The sequence below is a fragment of the Anomaloglossus baeobatrachus genome, unplaced genomic scaffold, assembly GCF_048569485.1.
Source record: "Anomaloglossus baeobatrachus isolate aAnoBae1 unplaced genomic scaffold, aAnoBae1.hap1 Scaffold_226, whole genome shotgun sequence".
Classification (NCBI taxonomy): domain Eukaryota; kingdom Metazoa; phylum Chordata; class Amphibia; order Anura; family Aromobatidae; genus Anomaloglossus; species Anomaloglossus baeobatrachus.
The window spans coordinates 211,013-228,529 of NW_027442000.1; the positions used below are offsets into that span (position 1 = coordinate 211,013).

Genomic DNA, 17,517 nt, shown 5'->3' on the forward strand with positions numbered 1-17,517 from the left:
CCGGTTGGAGGTCCGGTTAGCCTTGGGCTGAGAAACCAACACCGGTTGACGGTCCGGGCAGTTTCGGCTGCGAAACCAACAACTAGTAGCTCTCTACTCCACTTGGGTAAAATGCCTGGGTGGACGCTGGGAGCAACGACAAGGCTCAACCAGGCTTCGGCTTGGGGGAGCACCGAAGATCCCTGACCCTTGCTGTGGCCTTCTGGCTCGGAGGGACGGGGTTGATTTTTGGGGACCCTCTCCTCACGGAGGGGTCCACACGAATCCTAGCCTTTGCACTGTTTTTGGTGTGACTTCGGTCATGCATTTTTTGCGGTGCTTTGGAAAGCTTCATTAAATCAAAAAAATCTGTTCTTATCAGTTTAATATCTGATACGTCCCCTATCTGGGGACCATATATTAAATGGATTTTTAGAACAGGGAGATGGAAAAAGAGCTTGCTCTGTCCACTCCACGCATTGACCTGGTATTGCAGTACCTCCAGGAACGGTGCACCCCTTCTTAACCCAGTTTCCAAAAGCAGAACTCAATTCACCTGATTCATATTAGCCCGATTTAATGAATTGGAAGAAAGCATACGTCTTCATATGCACCTCAATTTGGCCCATTCACTTTTCACACTTCCTCCTTTTGTTTTTTATCTTTCACACTTTTGACTTTCTTTATTCATCCAAATAGCAAACTCATCACCACTCAACCTGACCAACTCGGCTATGTCCCCGTGCTGCAGTTCTCTGTCTTATCTAGATCATTTGCAATTGAATGGAATAGATCCCTTTTGGACAAAGTGGATTCACCTGCTGCTGCAGTGACCACAGGTGTGATAAGATCTAGAATTGGCATCTGGTGCGATCTCTCCGCTTCCACTCCAAAGAAAGTTACCTGTTTATTCCTATCATGCATTGGTTTTTGGGGTTTTCTTTGAGTAATGATGATCTCTTTAGTAGTCTGTTGGCGCCCTCTCCTGGAGGAATAGTTTGCTTGCTCTTGGACATTCTAAAAGAGAGGTCATGATAGACATTGAGCTTCTGAGCTCAATTGGGGACAGTCATGGGTGATGAATGTTTGCAACCTACTGCGAAGCCTCATACCGCAATATAAGGAACGTCAAATACTAAGAAAGGGCGGCCTATGAAAGAATTACTACTTTCAATAAGTACACTTAAACGGCTAATTGGGAATAGAAAAACTGTAAAAAGCCCTCTGAGAAAGCCCCCCTCTAACCTTTGATAGTAAGCTTTTCTGTAGTCTGCCTGTTGATGTATTTTCCGTTTGAACTGTGCACAACATGAAGAGACGGAACACTGGCGGCTTGTCACAATGCCCCCCGATGACATCACAATAGCGCTGCTGCCTAGAAAACAAGCTGCGCAGAAGAAGTTGTTCTTTGGGTGGGAGGGTGGGCTAGTGGAAGGAGGGGGCAATCTCTTTTTTTCCCGGGTGGTAGGGGGATGACAGGAGAAGGGAAGCGGGTGGTGAGAAAGGTACAGAGGGCAGGGTTTGGGGGCTGGGAAGGAAAGGGAAAAGATTAGGGTTTGGGGATGATGAAAGGGCTTTCTACGGGTAAGGATGGCAAAGGGTGGCAGTGACGGAAAGTCAGGCAACCTGTCCTGTCCGTCTTTTTGTATCGTGAATTGGAAAGACTGCAAGGGGGAGGGGAGTTGCTTGCGCCCTAAAGGAGGAGTTATTCAGATTCATTGCAGTGGGCGGCGGCTGCAAAACGCACCATTCTTCTTGTTTTTGCTCTGCAAAGCAGCCTTTTCAAGGGTTGGCTTGGGTGACAAAATGTCTTGTGTAGGCGTGGGTTTGTCTCCCTCTCGCTCTCTCTCCCTAAGATGTGTCCGGCATAGGCCAGGGTGCCACTCGAGGCCCAAACCAATTCTGGTTATCGCTTCTCGGCCTTTTGGCTAAGATCAAGTGTAGTATCTGTTCTTATCAGTTTAATATCTGATACGTCCCCTATCTGGGGACCATATATTAAATGGATTTTTAGAACAGGGAGATGGAAAAAGAGCTTGCTCTGTCCACTCCACGCATTGACCTGGTATTGCAGTACCTCCAGGAACGGTGCACCCCTTCTTAACCCAGTTTCCAAAAGCAGAACTCAATTCACCTGATTCATATTAGCCCGATTTAATGAATTGGAAGAAAGCATACGTCTTCATATGCACCTCAATTTGGCCCATTCACTTTTCACACTTCCTCCTTTTGTTTTTTATCTTTCACACTTTTGACTTTCTTTATTCATCCAAATAGCAAACTCATCACCACTCAACCTGACCAACTCGGCTATGTCCCCGTGCTGCAGTTCTCTGTCTTATCTAGATCATTTGCAATTGAATGGAATAGATCCCTTTTGGACAAAGTGGATTCACCTGCTGCTGCAGTGACCACAGGTGTGATAAGATCTAGAATTGGCATCTGGTGCGATCTCTCCGCTTCCACTCCAAAGAAAGTTACCTGTTTATTCCTATCATGCATTGGTTTTTGGGGTTTTCTTTGAGTAATGATGATCTCTTTAGTAGTCTGTTGGCGCCCTCTCCTGGAGGAATAGTTTGCTTGCTCTTGGACATTCTAAAAGAGAGGTCATGATAGACATTGAGCTTCTGAGCTCAATTGGGGACAGTCATGGGTGATGAATGTTTGCAACCTACTGCGAAGCCTCATACCGCAATATAAGGAACGTCAAATACTAAGAAAGGGCGGCCTATGAAAGAATTACTACTTTCAATAAGTACACTTAAACGGCTAATTGGGAATAGAAAAACTGTAAAAAGCCCTCTGAGAAAGCCCCCCTCTAACCTTTGATAGTAAGCTTTTCTGTAGTCTGCCTGTTGATGTATTTTCCGTTTGAACTGTGCACAACATGAAGAGACGGAACACTGGCGGCTTGTCACAATGCCCCCCGATGACATCACAATAGCGCTGCTGCCTAGAAAACAAGCTGCGCAGAAGAAGTTGTTCTTTGGGTGGGAGGGTGGGCTAGTGGAAGGAGGGGGCAATCTCTTTTTTTCCCGGGTGGTAGGGGGATGACAGGAGAAGGGAAGCGGGTGGTGAGAAAGGTACAGAGGGCAGGGTTTGGGGGCTGGGAAGGAAAGGGAAAAGATTAGGGTTTGGGGATGATGAAAGGGCTTTCTACGGGTAAGGATGGCAAAGGGTGGCAGTGACGGAAAGTCAGGCAACCTGTCCTGTCCGTCTTTTTGTATCGTGAATTGGAAAGACTGCAAGGGGGAGGGGAGTTGCTTGCGCCCTAAAGGAGGAGTTATTCAGATTCATTGCAGTGGGCGGCGGCTGCAAAACGCACCATTCTTCTTGTTTTTGCTCTGCAAAGCAGCCTTTTCAAGGGTTGGCTTGGGTGACAAAATGTCTTGTGTAGGCGTGGGTTTGTCTCCCTCTCGCTCTCTCTCCCTAAGATGTGTCCGGCATAGGCCAGGGTGCCACTCGAGGCCCAAACCAATTCTGGTTATCGCTTCTCGGCCTTTTGGCTAAGATCAAGTGTAGTATCTGTTCTTATCAGAACAAACTGAGCTAGCTACACTTGACGAGATACGATCAGGGAGACAAGCTCCGAAGCCCAGCCGAGACCGAAAGAGGGAGATCGGACGGAAGAAGAGCTTGGCAGAAAGAAGCAAGAAGACGAAGGCTCGGAGAAGACTTGGGGAGACCAGAGGAACTTCGAGGAGGAACACAGCGGGAGAAGACACCCGGAGAAGAATCCAAGATCCAGCTCCGGGAACTCAAGCAGGAACCAGCCATGGCAAGCAAGCCAGAGAAGGCAGCCAGGAAGGCTCAGGACCCAGGGACCTCCAGGAAGGCTCATCCAGAGGCTTCTTCGGCCCAAGAGGCCCCCACCTCCGACGCCAGCCAGCCGGAGGGAGCCCGGACGCCGCCTGAAAAGGCTCCAACCCTGGAGCCTTGGATGCGGCAGACGGTCGCCCTGAAGCTAAAGGCGGTGGATGGTAGGTTGCCGGACATGTCCAGCGACGTGTTCTGCAAGAAGATGATTCTGGATCAGGGCTTCTCCAGGGCGGAAACCCTGAGTGTCCAGACCTTCATGACTGGCATTTTTCTGGTAACCTTTGCCACGGTGAATGCCTGCAGGAGATACTGGGAGGCGATGAACGCAGCGATGCCGGACTCCCCTTTTCATTCTTTTTTAGGATCCTGTCCTATACAGAGGGATGAGAAGAGGATCACGGTCTCCATGCGGAACCCGCACACCCCAGGAAGAGACATCTCCACGTTCCTGGGACGTCTCTGCACAGTGGTGAGGGAGCCATCCCACATCCTTAACGGCAACGGATTCTGGACGGGTAAGTGGTCAGTAACCGTTCGACTCTACAGGGAACCAGCATCCGAGGATGGTCTCCAGCACCTGCCCCCGACATTCTCTCTGGGAAACTCCTTTGGTCTCATCTACTACCCGGACATGCCACACAACTGCAGGAAATGTGGCGGGAAAGGGCATTCGATGAAGACCTGCAAGGAGGACGCCTGCAGGGTTTGCCGGGTGACGGGACACAGCTCCAAGGACTGCCCAAAGAAGAAGACTTGCAACCTATGTGGACAGGCGGACCACCTTTACAAGGACTGCCCACAGCGGGAGAAATCCTGGGCAAGGGTTGCCGCGGTGACCCAGTATCGGGTAGTCGCAGCTTCGTCGACCAAGGCAGCTACGACCAAGGCCACAGAGGCCAAGGACAAGGCGGCCAAGAACCCGGCGACCGTGGCTCCAGCCGATGCCCCAGCAGCCACGGAGTCCAGGAAAAAGGGTAAGAAAACTGTTGCCCCCTCCCTGGTCCCCCCCCCTGTCACCCCTGTCCAAACCCCTCCCCCCCCGGCCAACCCTACTGAGGATTCCACTACCTCCACCTCATTTCCCTACTCCTCAGTTGGTCTCCTCACCCCCCCCCCAAAGCCCACTCTCCCTCCCCAGACCATGAGAGCAGAGGACCTCAGCACTCTTGCACTTTTCACCGAGGAGGATTTTCCAGCTCTTGTCTCCTCAGGTACAGGCCAAAGGAAAAGGAAGGTGGAAGATAGTCCTGTCGCAGAACCTTCCAAGCTGTTCATTGTGGATCCCAATCCACCCCAGGAAGAGGAGGATGGCCTCCTCCCAGAACCGGACGTGTTGGAGCAGATGGTGGAGTCCCTTGTGGCCGAAGAAGAAATGGAGGAGTCGGAAGCCACTGAGGCACCATCCCTGCTCGATCAGCTAGAAGAAGAGGGTCTGCTGGAGATACCCTTACCAGCAGGTGCCAAAGAGGAAGAACCGCCCGACCGGAGTGGTAACTAAGGCACACCGCCTGCGCTAACTTTCTCTTTCCTCCAATGACTGCTAACATTAACATCTTTTCCATTAATGTTAGGAGCATCAGAGACAAGTTCCGACGTCAGACAATTTTTGCGTTCCTTAACACTCAGTCTAGTGATGTATTTTTCCTGCAGGAATGCTCCCTTCCCTCCTCTAGGTCCTTCAACCATCTGGCCAGGGAGTGGACCCATGGCCCATCCTACTGGTCCGGCGGAGGCGACTGTAGGTCCGCGGGGGTCGCCGTGCTGATCAGGGGAAGCGCCTTCACATTGGACTCTGTTCAGGAAATCGTCTGCGGCAGGTTACTGCTCGTGGATGGCACCTGGGCGGGAGAACCTGTCAGGTTCATCAATGTGTACGCTTCTCCTGTGAAGAGCGATCGACTGGAGCTCCTCCAAGCCCTGCGCCCTCAGCTCGCTACCGCCAGGACGGTAGTGATGGCCGGGGATTTCAACTGCCCGATTGAGGAGGATGGACGCAGTTCTGGAACGGCTGCCAAGTTGGACGTCATATCCAAACTGCTCATTGAGATGGTGACCGAAGCCTCTCTTGTGGACGTTGTTGGCTCCATCGGACACGGATCCGTGAACTATTCATGGTGCCGATCCGATGGCTCGCTGCGTTCCAGGATTGACTTTGTGTTTACCTCTCGGGCGGTTGGGCGGAGTGGGCACTCGATGGTCCCCTGCTTCTTCTCTGACCACAGAGCCATTCACTTTCAAGGTGTGCTGGGCCATGGCTTCCCCATTGGCCCGGGCTCCTGGAAGCTGAACTGCTCTCTGCTGGAAAAGGGTGAGATTCTGGAGGAGCTTAGAGCTGCCTACTCCACGTGGCGGGCCTACAAGGCGGGCTTCCAGTCTGTTTCTGACTGGTGGGAATACGTTAAACTCGAGTTCCGTTTCTTCTTTCAGGCAAAGAGTCAACAACAGGCGTGTCTGAAGAGGAGGGACTTCAGGAGACTCCAGCGTGAGCTGCGTTCCCTGCAGGACCTTCTTCGATGCGGCTGGGACGTGAGAGAGGAGCTGGAGGAGACTAAGAGGAGCCTGAAAAGGCACTTCGAGGAGGAGTCCGAGCGAATTGTCTTCCGTTCCAAAGTGGAGAACCTGGAGAAGGGTGAGAAATGTAACTCGTTCTTTTTCAGGAAACTCCACGCCGGTCACACGCCCATGAATGAACTACGAGACGAGAGTGGAAGCATGCGACGCGGGAAAGAGAACGTGATGAAGGTCGTCAGCAACTTCTACAGCGAACTCTACGCCCGCAAGACTACTGACCCCGAGGCCGCCGATAAGTTCCTGTCAGGTATCACTAACCATCTTGACCCTGCAGACGCGGCGGCCATGGATGTTCCTCTGACGGTGGACGAGCTGCTCTCGGCCGCCAAATCCTTTAGTTCTGGCAGGACACCGGGCAGTGACGGCCTCCCAGCAGAGCTCTATGTAGCGCTGGGAGACCTAATCTGTCCGGACCTGTTAGGGCTGTATGAGGAGATGGTGGTGGAGGGCAGAATGCCTCCATCTCTGAGGGAAGGAATGGTCACGATCCTGTACAAGCGTAAAGGAGAGAGGTGCAACCTGAAGAATTGGCGTCCCATCACCCTTCTGAACGTCGACTACAAGATCCTGGCCAAGACGATGGCAACGAGATTGAAGACTGTTATCGGACGGATCATCCACCCGGATCAGACCTGCGGCATCCCCGGACGTCGCATCGCAGACAGCCTGGCTCTCATGCGGGACACGGTCGAGTACATCAAAGCCCGCCGGGTGCACGCAGCCCTGATCTCGTTGGATCAGGAAAAGGCCTTCGACCGTGTTTCCCATGAGTTCCTGGGCAAAGCTCTGCACAGGTTAGGTTTGGGTAACATGTTTTGCTTGTATGTCCAACTAATGTATTTTGATATTCACAGCTCGGTGTTGGTAAACGGCTGGAAGACTGACCCCTTCCCGGTCCTCTCAGGGGTCAGACAAGGCTGTCCTCTGTCACCTCTTCTTTTTGTTTGTGTTATAGAACTCTTTGCAGAGGCTATCCGGCGGAATGGAGAGATCAGAGGGATCACCGCACCAGGACCAGAACGCTTCGAGGTCAAGTGCTCGCTCTACATGGACGACGTGACCGTCTTCTGCGCGGACCGGCGCTCAGTCGACACCCTCGTCCAGACCTGTGAGACCTTCGGACGGGCTTCGGGAGCCAAAGTCAACTGCGGGAAGTCGGAAGCCATGCTCTTCGGGGACTGGCAGCCGGCCTCTTCCGCCCCCTTCCCTTTCAGCATCCAGCCGGATTTCATCAAGGTTCTTGGAGTCTGGTTCGGGAAGGAAGGAGCAGCCCTCAAGTCCTGGGAGGAACGCTTGACCAAGATCACCCAACGGATCGGTCTGTGGAGCCTCAGACGCCTCACCTGTGAGGGCAAAGCACTGGTCCTGCGTAACGAGGTACTGCCCGTGCTGCAGTACACGGCCCAGGCCTGGCCCCCCCTTGCCACCGTGTGCAGGGCCATTACCAGGACGGTGTTTCGTTTTGTCTGGGGATCCAAGATGGACAGAGTAAAGCGGAGCATCATGTACAAGGATCCTCGCAAGGGTGGGAAGGGCGTACCCGATATCCCCACCCTCCTGCGATCCTCCTTCGTATGTGACTGCGTTCGCCGAACTCTGCGAGTCAAGAGAGGTTCCGCGGGTGGGTCCATGTCTCGCTTCTTCCTGCTCCCCCTTTGGAGACGGTTAGGCTGGGACAAGTGGGACAGCTCCTTCCCCTACAACTGGACGACGCCATGGTTCTACGGAGACGTGGTTCGGTTTGTGAGGGAACACCAACTGGAGGGACTCAAGCCTGATTTGTGGAAGCCAAAGACTATCCACAAACTCATCAGAGCCAAGGACGAAATGGAGAACATTCCAGGACTTCATCACGACACACTGGAGACTGTTTGGACAAACGTGTCATCGGCTGGATTGACCAACGGGCACAAGGACTTGTCATGGATGGCGATACAGGGCGGACTGCCCGTCCGGTCATTCATGCACGCCCGGAACCTGTGCAAAACCCGGTACTGCCCAAGGTGCCCCTTCGTGGAGGAAACATCGCTGCACGCCTTTTGGGACTGCCGTTTTGCACAGCGCCTGTTGGTTGCCCTGGAGGATGACCTGAGGAACTCCGTCCCCAGAGGGAGCCTATCATACCATTCCGTACTTTATGGACTCTTCCCTGGGACTCACACCGTTGGAGCCATCCAGGAGGCTTGGCGCCTTATGAACTGCTTTAAGGACGCTATTTGGGTCGCCAGGAACCGGCTCATCTTGAAGAGGGAGAGGATATCTATCCAGGATTGCCGCAGGCTGATCCACAGCCTGCTCAGAGACTATTCCATCATGGACAGTCCGGACGACAGCGCCGAGGAGGAGGTTTAAACCTCTTCAATGCCCCCTCCCTCCTTTTCCCGTTATGTGCGTCTTTCAATAAAGCTTCGGGCCTGTGATTTCCCCACCCTATCCCCCTTTTCCCCTACCCCCACCCCCCAACCGCCGGTTCGTCGTTATTTATTGTCTAACTTTTTCTTTCAGCTTGAGTGTTATGGATAGCATAGGAGCGTGATGTATAGTTTAGTGCGTCGTACTCTATGGCTATGTAAGAATGATTGTATATTTCTGTGTGTACGGGGCTGCGGCACTGTACACGGTTTGTTACCTTTTTGTGAGTAGTGCATGATAATAAAGATGCTGTTAAATCAAAAAATCTGTTCTTATCAGTTTAATATCTGATACGTCCCCTATCTGGGGACCATATATTAAATGGATTTTTAGAACAGGGAGATGGAAAAAGAGCTTGCTCTGTCCACTCCACGCATTGACCTGGTATTGCAGTACCTCCAGGAACGGTGCACCCCTTCTTAACCCAGTTTCCAAAAGCAGAACTCAATTCACCTGATTCATATTAGCCCGATTTAATGAATTGGAAGAAAGCATACGTCTTCATATGCACCTCAATTTGGCCCATTCACTTTTCACACTTCCTCCTTTTGTTTTTTATCTTTCACACTTTTGACTTTCTTTATTCATCCAAATAGCAAACTCATCACCACTCAACCTGACCAACTCGGCTATGTCCCCGTGCTGCAGTTCTCTGTCTTATCTAGATCATTTGCAATTGAATGGAATAGATCCCTTTTGGACAAAGTGGATTCACCTGCTGCTGCAGTGACCACAGGTGTGATAAGATCTAGAATTGGCATCTGGTGCGATCTCTCCGCTTCCACTCCAAAGAAAGTTACCTGTTTATTCCTATCATGCATTGGTTTTTGGGGTTTTCTTTGAGTAATGATGATCTCTTTAGTAGTCTGTTGGCGCCCTCTCCTGGAGGAATAGTTTGCTTGCTCTTGGACATTCTAAAAGAGAGGTCATGATAGACATTGAGCTTCTGAGCTCAATTGGGGACAGTCATGGGTGATGAATGTTTGCAACCTACTGCGAAGCCTCATACCGCAATATAAGGAACGTCAAATACTAAGAAAGGGCGGCCTATGAAAGAATTACTACTTTCAATAAGTACACTTAAACGGCTAATTGGGAATAGAAAAACTGTAAAAAGCCCTCTGAGAAAGCCCCCCTCTAACCTTTGATAGTAAGCTTTTCTGTAGTCTGCCTGTTGATGTATTTTCCGTTTGAACTGTGCACAACATGAAGAGACGGAACACTGGCGGCTTGTCACAATGCCCCCCGATGACATCACAATAGCGCTGCTGCCTAGAAAACAAGCTGCGCAGAAGAAGTTGTTCTTTGGGTGGGAGGGTGGGCTAGTGGAAGGAGGGGGCAATCTCTTTTTTTCCCGGGTGGTAGGGGGATGACAGGAGAAGGGAAGCGGGTGGTGAGAAAGGTACAGAGGGCAGGGTTTGGGGGCTGGGAAGGAAAGGGAAAAGATTAGGGTTTGGGGATGATGAAAGGGCTTTCTACGGGTAAGGATGGCAAAGGGTGGCAGTGACGGAAAGTCAGGCAACCTGTCCTGTCCGTCTTTTTGTATCGTGAATTGGAAAGACTGCAAGGGGGAGGGGAGTTGCTTGCGCCCTAAAGGAGGAGTTATTCAGATTCATTGCAGTGGGCGGCGGCTGCAAAACGCACCATTCTTCTTGTTTTTGCTCTGCAAAGCAGCCTTTTCAAGGGTTGGCTTGGGTGACAAAATGTCTTGTGTAGGCGTGGGTTTGTCTCCCTCTCGCTCTCTCTCCCTAAGATGTGTCCGGCATAGGCCAGGGTGCCACTCGAGGCCCAAACCAATTCTGGTTATCGCTTCTCGGCCTTTTGGCTAAGATCAAGTGTAGTATCTGTTCTTATCAGTTTAATATCTGATACGTCCCCTATCTGGGGACCATATATTAAATGGATTTTTAGAACAGGGAGATGGAAAAAGAGCTTGCTCTGTCCACTCCACGCATTGACCTGGTATTGCAGTACCTCCAGGAACGGTGCACCCCTTCTTAACCCAGTTTCCAAAAGCAGAACTCAATTCACCTGATTCATATTAGCCCGATTTAATGAATTGGAAGAAAGCATACGTCTTCATATGCACCTCAATTTGGCCCATTCACTTTTCACACTTCCTCCTTTTGTTTTTTATCTTTCACACTTTTGACTTTCTTTATTCATCCAAATAGCAAACTCATCACCACTCAACCTGACCAACTCGGCTATGTCCCCGTGCTGCAGTTCTCTGTCTTATCTAGATCATTTGCAATTGAATGGAATAGATCCCTTTTGGACAAAGTGGATTCACCTGCTGCTGCAGTGACCACAGGTGTGATAAGATCTAGAATTGGCATCTGGTGCGATCTCTCCGCTTCCACTCCAAAGAAAGTTACCTGTTTATTCCTATCATGCATTGGTTTTTGGGGTTTTCTTTGAGTAATGATGATCTCTTTAGTAGTCTGTTGGCGCCCTCTCCTGGAGGAATAGTTTGCTTGCTCTTGGACATTCTAAAAGAGAGGTCATGATAGACATTGAGCTTCTGAGCTCAATTGGGGACAGTCATGGGTGATGAATGTTTGCAACCTACTGCGAAGCCTCATACCGCAATATAAGGAACGTCAAATACTAAGAAAGGGCGGCCTATGAAAGAATTACTACTATCAATAAGTACACTTAAACGGCTAATTGGGAATAGAAAAACTGTAAAAAGCCCTCTGAGAAAGCCCCCCTCTAACCTTTGATAGTAAGCTTTTCTGTAGTCTGCCTGTTGATGTATTTTCCGTTTGAACTGTGCACAACATGAAGAGACGGAACACTGGCGGCTTGTCACAATGCCCCCCGATGACATCACAATAGCGCTGCTGCCTAGAAAACAAGCTGCGCAGAAGAAGTTGTTCTTTGGGTGGGAGGGTGGGCTAGTGGAAGGAGGGGGCAATCTCTTTTTTTCCCGGGTGGTAGGGGGATGACAGGAGAAGGGAAGCGGGTGGTGAGAAAGGTACAGAGGGCAGGGTTTGGGGGCTGGGAAGGAAAGGGAAAAGATTAGGGTTTGGGGATGATGAAAGGGCTTTCTACGGGTAAGGATGGCAAAGGGTGGCAGTGACGGAAAGTCAGGCAACCTGTCCTGTCCGTCTTTTTGTATCGTGAATTGGAAAGACTGCAAGGGGGAGGGGAGTTGCTTGCGCCCTAAAGGAGGAGTTATTCAGATTCATTGCAGTGGGCGGCGGCTGCAAAACGCACCATTCTTCTTGTTTTTGCTCTGCAAAGCAGCCTTTTCAAGGGTTGGCTTGGGTGACAAAATGTCTTGTGTAGGCGTGGGTTTGTCTCCCTCTCGCTCTCTCTCCCTAAGATGTGTCCGGCATAGGCCAGGGTGCCACTCGAGGCCCAAACCAATTCTGGTTATCGCTTCTCGGCCTTTTGGCTAAGATCAAGTGTAGTATCTTTCGAAAAGGTGGTTTAAGGCTCCGGCCACCTTAGTACAATGATGCAATGCACACTGGAAGGTTGCGCTTGTTAGTACTTTGGGAGGATAGTATATCCATCTAGAGGAAACCATGGCCCTACCAGGATCGAGGCTATTAGACTGAGTAAGTGTGGGGGTTATGGTGCAATGTGCCCCAGGAATGGACACCCTGGAGGGAGTCTGAACTTGCTAGGTTGGGACCCTGGTAAGCCTCAGACTCTGTCGCACGCCGCGCCTTGCCTATTCATACTTTCCAAGCATATTGCCCTATCCCGGCCTTCTGGCTAAGAAGGGAAATTTTTATAATCCCGGTCGGAGGTCCGGTCAGCTTTGGGCTGAGAAACCAACACCCGGTTGGAGGTCCGGGTCAGCTTGGCTGAGAAACCAACACCCGGTTGGAGGTCCGGTCAGCCTTGGGCTGAGAAACCAACACCCGGTTGGAGGTCCGGTCAGCCTTGGGCTGAGAAACCAACACCGGTTGACGGTCCGGGCAGTCTCGGCTGCGAAACCAACGACTAGTAGCTCCCTACTCCACTTGGGTAAGATGCCTCGGTGGACGCTGGGAGCAACAACAAGGCTCAACCAGGCTTCGGCTTGGGGGAGCACCGAAGATCCCTGACCCTCGCTGTGGCCTTCTGGCTCGGAGGGACGGGGTTGATTTTTGGGGATCCTCTTCTCACGGAGGGGTCCACACGAATCCTAGCCTTTGCACTGTTTTTGGTGTGACTTCGGTCATGCATTTTTGCGGTGCTTTGGAAAGCTTCATTAAATAAAAATCTGTTCTTATCAGTTTAATATCTGATACGTCCCCTATCTGGGGACCATATATTAAATGGATTTTTAGAACAGGGAGATGGAAAAAGAGCTTGCTCTGTCCACTCCACGCATTGACCTGGTATTGCAGTACCTCCAGGAACGGTGCACCCCTTCTTAACCCAGTTTCCAAAAGCAGAACTCAATTCACCTGATTCATATTAGCCCGATTTAATGAATTGGAAGAAAGCATACGTCTTCATATGCACCTCAATTTGGCCCATTCACTTTTCACACTTCCTCCTTTTGTTTTTTATCTTTCACACTTTTGACTTTCTTTATTCATCCAAATAGCAAACTCATCACCACTCAACCTGACCAACTCGGCTATGTCCCCGTGCTGCAGTTCTCTGTCTTATCTAGATCATTTGCAATTGAATGGAATAGATCCCTTTTGGACAAAGTGGATTCACCTGCTGCTGCAGTGACCACAGGTGTGATAAGATCTAGAATTGGCATCTGGTGCGATCTCTCCGCTTCCACTCCAAAGAAAGTTACCTGTTTATTCCTATCATGCATTGGTTTTTGGGGTTTTCTTTGAGTAATGATGATCTCTTTAGTAGTCTGTTGGCGCCCTCTCCTGGAGGAATAGTTTGCTTGCTCTTGGACATTCTAAAAGAGAGGTCATGATAGACATTGAGCTTCTGAGCTCAATTGGGGACAGTCATGGGTGATGAATGTTTGCAACCTACTGCGAAGCCTCATACCGCAATATAAGGAACGTCAAATACTAAGAAAGGGCGGCCTATGAAAGAATTACTACTTTCAATAAGTACACTTAAACGGCTAATTGGGAATAGAAAAACTGTAAAAAGCCCTCTGAGAAAGCCCCCCTCTAACCTTTGATAGTAAGCTTTTCTGTAGTCTGCCTGTTGATGTATTTTCCGTTTGAACTGTGCACAACATGAAGAGACGGAACACTGGCGGCTTGTCACAATGCCCCCCGATGACATCACAATAGCGCTGCTGCCTAGAAAACAAGCTGCGCAGAAGAAGTTGTTCTTTGGGTGGGAGGGTGGGCTAGTGGAAGGAGGGGGCAATCTCTTTTTTTCCCGGGTGGTAGGGGGATGACAGGAGAAGGGAAGCGGGTGGTGAGAAAGGTACAGAGGGCAGGGTTTGGGGGCTGGGAAGGAAAGGGAAAAGATTAGGGTTTGGGGATGATGAAAGGGCTTTCTACGGGTAAGGATGGCAAAGGGTGGCAGTGACGGAAAGTCAGGCAACCTGTCCTGTCCGTCTTTTTGTATCGTGAATTGGAAAGACTGCAAGGGGGAGGGGAGTTGCTTGCGCCCTAAAGGAGGAGTTATTCAGATTCATTGCAGTGGGCGGCGGCTGCAAAACGCACCATTCTTCTTGTTTTTGCTCTGCAAAGCAGCCTTTTCAAGGGTTGGCTTGGGTGACAAAATGTCTTGTGTAGGCGTGGGTTTGTCTCCCTCTCGCTCTCTCTCCCTAAGATGTGTCCGGCATAGGCCAGGGTGCCACTCGAGGCCCAAACCAATTCTGGTTATCGCTTCTCGGCCTTTTGGCTAAGATCAAGTGTAGTATCTGTTCTTATCAGTTTAATATCTGATACGTCCCCTATCTGGGGACCATATATTAAATGGATTTTTAGAACAGGGAGATGGAAAAAGAGCTTGCTCTGTCCACTCCACGCATTGACCTGGTATTGCAGTACCTCCAGGAACGGTGCACCCCTTCTTAACCCAGTTTCCAAAAGCAGAACTCAATTCACCTGATTCATATTAGCCCGATTTAATGAATTGGAAGAAAGCATACGTCTTCATATGCACCTCAATTTGGCCCATTCACTTTTCACACTTCCTCCTTTTGTTTTTTATCTTTCACACTTTTGACTTTCTTTATTCATCCAAATAGCAAACTCATCACCACTCAACCTGACCAACTCGGCTATGTCCCCGTGCTGCAGTTCTCTGTCTTATCTAGATCATTTGCAATTGAATGGAATAGATCCCTTTTGGACAAAGTGGATTCACCTGCTGCTGCAGTGACCACAGGTGTGATAAGATCTAGAATTGGCATCTGGTGCGATCTCTCCGCTTCCACTCCAAAGAAAGTTACCTGTTTATTCCTATCATGCATTGGTTTTTGGGGTTTTCTTTGAGTAATGATGATCTCTTTAGTAGTCTGTTGGCGCCCTCTCCTGGAGGAATAGTTTGCTTGCTCTTGGACATTCTAAAAGAGAGGTCATGATAGACATTGAGCTTCTGAGCTCAATTGGGGACAGTCATGGGTGATGAATGTTTGCAACCTACTGCGAAGCCTCATACCGCAATATAAGGAACGTCAAATACTAAGAAAGGGCGGCCTATGAAAGAATTACTACTTTCAATAAGTACACTTAAACGGCTAATTGGGAATAGAAAAACTGTAAAAAGCCCTCTGAGAAAGCCCCCCTCTAACCTTTGATAGTAAGCTTTTCTGTAGTCTGCCTGTTGATGTATTTTCCGTTTGAACTGTGCACAACATGAAGAGACGGAACACTGGCGGCTTGTCACAATGCCCCCCGATGACATCACAATAGCGCTGCTGCCTAGAAAACAAGCTGCGCAGAAGAAGTTGTTCTTTGGGTGGGAGGGTGGGCTAGTGGAAGGAGGGGGCAATCTCTTTTTTTCCCGGGTGGTAGGGGGATGACAGGAGAAGGGAAGCGGGTGGTGAGAAAGGTACAGAGGGCAGGGTTTGGGGGCTGGGAAGGAAAGGGAAAAGATTAGGGTTTGGGGATGATGAAAGGGCTTTCTACGGGTAAGGATGGCAAAGGGTGGCAGTGACGGAAAGTCAGGCAACCTGTCCTGTCCGTCTTTTTGTATCGTGAATTGGAAAGACTGCAAGGGGGAGGGGAGTTGCTTGCGCCCTAAAGGAGGAGTTATTCAGATTCATTGCAGTGGGCGGCGGCTGCAAAACGCACCATTCTTCTTGTTTTTGCTCTGCAAAGCAGCCTTTTCAAGGGTTGGCTTGGGTGACAAAATGTCTTGTGTAGGCGTGGGTTTGTCTCCCTCTCGCTCTCTCTCCCTAAGATGTGTCCGGCATAGGCCAGGGTGCCACTCGAGGCCCAAACCAATTCTGGTTATCGCTTCTCGGCCTTTTGGCTAAGATCAAGTGTAGTATCTGTTCTTATCAGTTTAATATCTGATACGTCCCCTATCTGGGGACCATATATTAAATGGATTTTTAGAACAGGGAGATGGAAAAAGAGCTTGCTCTGTCCACTCCACGCATTGACCTGGTATTGCAGTACCTCCAGGAACGGTGCACCCCTTCTTAACCCAGTTTCCAAAAGCAGAACTCAATTCACCTGATTCATATTAGCCCGATTTAATGAATTGGAAGAAAGCATACGTCTTCATATGCACCTCAATTTGGCCCATTCACTTTTCACACTTCCTCCTTTTGTTTTTTATCTTTCACACTTTTGACTTTCTTTATTCATCCAAATAGCAAACTCATCACCACTCAACCTGACCAACTCGGCTATGTCCCCGTGCTGCAGTTCTCTGTCTTATCTAGATCATTTGCAATTGAATGGAATAGATCCCTTTTGGACAAAGTGGATTCACCTGCTGCTGCAGTGACCACAGGTGTGATAAGATCTAGAATTGGCATCTGGTGCGATCTCTCCGCTTCCACTCCAAAGAAAGTTACCTGTTTATTCCTATCATGCATTGGTTTTTGGGGTTTTCTTTGAGTAATGATGATCTCTTTAGTAGTCTGTTGGCGCCCTCTCCTGGAGGAATAGTTTGCTTGCTCTTGGACATTCTAAAAGAGAGGTCATGATAGACATTGAGCTTCTGAGCTCAATTGGGGACAGTCATGGGTGATGAATGTTTGCAACCTACTGCGAAGCCTCATACCGCAATATAAGGAACGTCAAATACTAAGAAAGGGCGGCCTATGAAAGAATTACTACTTTCAATAAGTACACTTAAACGGCTAATTGGGAATAGAAAAACTGTAAAAAGCCCTCTGAGAAAGCCCCCCTCTAACCTTTGATAGTAAGCTTTTCTGTAGTCTGCCTGTTGATGTATTTTCCGTTTGAACTGTGCACAACATGAAGAGACGGAACACTGGCGGCTTGTCACAATGCCCCCCGATGACATCACAATAGCGCTGCTGCCTAGAAAACAAGCTGCGCAGAAGAAGTTGTTCTTTGGGTGGGAGGGTGGGCTAGTGGAAGGAGGGGGCAATCTCTTTTTTTCCCGGGTGGTAGGGGGATGACAGGAGAAGGGAAGCGGGTGGTGAGAAAGGTACAGAGGGCAGGGTTTGGGGGCTGGGAAGGAAAGGGAAAAGATTAGGGTTTGGGGATGATGAAAGGGCTTTCTACGGGTAAGGATGGCAAAGGGTGGCAGTGACGGAAAGTCAGGCAACCTGTCCTGTCCGTCTTTTTGTATCGTGAATTGGAAAGACTGCAAGGGGGAGGGGAGTTGCTTGCGCCCTAAAGGAGGAGTTATTCAGATTCATTGCAGTGG

The 17,517-nt window shown here is 49.8% G+C and overlaps 6 non-coding genes and 3 pseudogenes across 6 annotated transcripts; all 9 read left to right on the forward strand.

Annotated features, from left to right (window-relative positions):
- Window positions 1–301: 301 nt before the first annotated feature.
- On the forward strand, window positions 302–500 carry LOC142261557 (U2 spliceosomal RNA). The gene has a single exon (XR_012729176.1). It is a non-coding gene; the product is annotated as a U2 spliceosomal RNA (small nuclear RNA).
- Window positions 501–1,887: 1,387 nt separating this feature from the next.
- On the forward strand, window positions 1,888–2,078 carry LOC142261517 (U2 spliceosomal RNA). The gene has a single exon (XR_012729144.1). It is a non-coding gene; the product is annotated as a U2 spliceosomal RNA (small nuclear RNA).
- Window positions 2,079–3,465: 1,387 nt separating this feature from the next.
- On the forward strand, window positions 3,466–3,569 carry LOC142261585 (U2 spliceosomal RNA; annotated as a pseudogene).
- A 5,425-nt stretch (window positions 3,570–8,994) lies between these two features.
- Window positions 8,995–9,199, forward strand: LOC142261537 (U2 spliceosomal RNA; annotated as a pseudogene).
- A 1,387-nt stretch (window positions 9,200–10,586) lies between these two features.
- On the forward strand, window positions 10,587–10,777 carry LOC142261518 (U2 spliceosomal RNA). Its single transcript, XR_012729145.1, has one exon. It is a non-coding gene; the product is annotated as a U2 spliceosomal RNA (small nuclear RNA).
- A 1,387-nt stretch (window positions 10,778–12,164) lies between these two features.
- Window positions 12,165–12,306, forward strand: LOC142261597 (U2 spliceosomal RNA; annotated as a pseudogene).
- Window positions 12,307–12,964: 658 nt separating this feature from the next.
- On the forward strand, window positions 12,965–13,155 carry LOC142261563 (U2 spliceosomal RNA). Its single transcript, XR_012729181.1, has one exon. It is a non-coding gene; the product is annotated as a U2 spliceosomal RNA (small nuclear RNA).
- Window positions 13,156–14,542: 1,387 nt separating this feature from the next.
- Window positions 14,543–14,733, forward strand: LOC142261519 (U2 spliceosomal RNA). The gene has a single exon (XR_012729146.1). It is a non-coding gene; the product is annotated as a U2 spliceosomal RNA (small nuclear RNA).
- Window positions 14,734–16,120: 1,387 nt separating this feature from the next.
- LOC142261520 (U2 spliceosomal RNA) lies at window positions 16,121–16,311 on the forward strand. Its single transcript, XR_012729147.1, has one exon. It is a non-coding gene; the product is annotated as a U2 spliceosomal RNA (small nuclear RNA).
- Window positions 16,312–17,517: the final 1,206 nt, after the last annotated feature.